The 2,541-nt window shown below is 50.0% G+C and overlaps 1 protein-coding gene across 1 annotated transcript in view; it reads right to left on the bottom strand.

The window, feature by feature from the left end:
- Window positions 1–2,541, bottom strand: part of LOC102419801 (leukocyte immunoglobulin-like receptor subfamily A member 6) — a 23,823-nt gene that overhangs the window by 10,867 nt on the left and 10,415 nt on the right. The window lies entirely within an intron of this gene.

A 2,541-nucleotide genomic window follows, 5' to 3' on the forward strand; every position in this document is an offset into this window, starting at 1 on the left:
TTCATCCTCACGGCTGCCCTGCCCCTGCGTTTTTGGGCGTGCTGGTCGACCAGGCCTCCTTGGAGGGGGGAGGAAAAAATGGGGAGGAGGGTGCCGGCCCTCGGGCCCCTTGGGAAAGGGGCCGCGTCCGCCGCCACACACCCCCACTTCCTCTTCCCAGCCCGGCGGGGTCGCAAGAGGAGGCGAAGGTCCCCGTGCCAGGCTCCAAAGGAAGGAACGGACGCTACCGCTGTTGGCTCCACAAGCGCGTTTCCCCCATTTCCCCCAACCCCCCCCCCCGCCCCCTTCTTTCCCTCCACCGCCGCGCTGCCACTTCAGCTGGCGGGCAGCCTTCTTCAGGGGAAGGAGAGAGGCCGGGAGCTAGACAAACCCTTGTGTTGAGGGCTGACTTTCTTCTCCTTCTTCTCTCTCTCTCTCTCTCTCTCTCTCTCTCTCTCTTTTTTACTTTTTGATTTTAAAATCTATATTTATGTTATTTCTTTCTTTAAATTTTGTTTTATTGTTTAAAATATTACAAAGAGAAGTACATATGTCTCCTTTTTTCCCCCTTGACCTTCCCCCAGCCAGCGAGAGAGCTGCTCTGCTACATACGAAACCCCAACCCAGAAGCAGGTCGTCTAGGAATGGTTTTGCACCAGGTTCCCCAAGAATGGCGAGGGGCTCTCCACACCAGACCTGTGTAATTGAGTCTTGATGGCTATTGTGCTTGTGCTGGGATCGACCCTCAGGCTGGCTGGCCGTGAGGCAAGCTGCTGGGCAGATGCTGACCAGACTAAGCGGCATTGGCCTCAGCAGGGTCTGTTGTCTGGGAGATCTCCCTTTGGATGTGCTGCTTGTGAGGCTAGTTGGGTCCTGCTCTGATGTCGAGTGAAGCTGGCCACTGGGGTTGGTTCTGGGCTTCTTGGGAGGGACTCTGGTGCAGGCCAAGGTCAGCCACTGCCTGTGAGAGTGGGGCGGCCCTTTTCCCGTGCCTGCCCTTCCTGCCAGTCTCCAAGCGGCTTCTGTAAATCCTTGGCTCTGTGACTCCTCCTCAGCTAGTGTTCAGGTGGTTATTCAAGGTGATTGCTCCTTCATTTAGTTGTAATTCCAGTTTGGTCCTGGGAGGAGGTGAGTGTAGTAGCTTCCACACACTCTGCCTCCACCTTGAAATCTGTATTTGCAGGTAACATTGGAGTTGCCAGGAGGCCCCATGCAAAGGACTGAAAAAAGAGAACCACAGCAGCGTAGTACACACCTGGTCAGCCACAGCCTTGTAGGGGTTCCGGGGCTCCTGGGGCCTGCAGGTCAGTCAGTGAGGCTAGAGGTGAGGAGGAGGAGAGAGAGGACTGCTGCTGTAGGGCCGCCCATGGCAGCTGCTGCCCATCATTCACTTAAAACACTCTCTCGCTTCTATTTTGTTCTAAGTTCACACATTGATTGTTGAGAAGTCTTGCTTTGATTTCAAAATGTAGGCATAGATCTCACTTATTTATGGAATATAACGAACAATATAAACTGATGAACAAAAACAGATCCAGAGACAGAGAAACATCGATCAGACTGTCAAACCTCAGAGGGAAGGTAGGGGAGGGTGCGGGTAAGGGGGAGAGATCAACCAAAGGACTTATATGCATCCATATAGGCCTAACCAATGGACACAGACAACAGGGGGGTGAGGGCATGAGTGGGCGGGATGGGGGGGGTAATGTGGGGGATAAGGACAACATATGTAATAACTTAATCAATCAATAAATTTTTTTAAAAAAAGTAGGCATATTGTTTATAGAACATGGTAACTCCCAGAGAGTCCCAGGAGCTGCCGGCTCCACTTCTGGTCTCCAGGCTGCTGTGGTGAGGAGGCCGCACCTCCCAGCTCCAGGCCCAAGCCAGGCGTGGGCTTTTGTTTGATGTATGTGCAATGACCAGGGGTTTTGCTGTGCTGTAGGAGGGGTGAGGGAGACATAGGTCTGCTTCCCCTTGGTCTAAAACTGGAAGTCTGAAACGCAATTGGTTTTTAGATATTAATGATGTATCCAGTGACATTGGATACATCCTTTTCAAATTAGAATAATAGATCTTTATACTATTTTAGATTTTGTGTGTGTGTGTATGTCTATGTGTGTCCATGTCTATATCTGTGTGTGTATGTTGGTGTGTGTGTGTCCATGTGTGCGTATGTATATGTCCGTGTATGTTTGTGTATATGTCCATGTGTGCCCATGTGTATGTCCATGTATATATGTGTGGATTTCATACATGCATGTGTATATGTGGGTGTATTTCATACATGCATAAGTATTCAGAAGCATTTAGCAGTGAAACTTTCTGAACTCTAAGGTCACTTTGCAGGAAAGTTTTAAAAAAAATATATTTTATTGATATTTTTGCAGAGAGGAAGGGAGAAGGATAGAGAGTTAGAAATATTGATGAGAGAGAAACATCGATCAGCTGCCTCCTGCACACCCCATACTAGGGATGTGCTCGCAACCAAGGTACATGCGCTTGACCAGAATCGAACCTGGGACCCTTCAGTCCGCAGGCCGACGCTCTATCCACTGAGCC

The sequence above is a fragment of the Myotis lucifugus genome, unplaced genomic scaffold (genome assembly GCF_000147115.1).
Source record: "Myotis lucifugus unplaced genomic scaffold, Myoluc2.0 scaffold_1085, whole genome shotgun sequence".
NCBI classification, from domain to species: Eukaryota; Metazoa; Chordata; class Mammalia; order Chiroptera; family Vespertilionidae; genus Myotis; species Myotis lucifugus.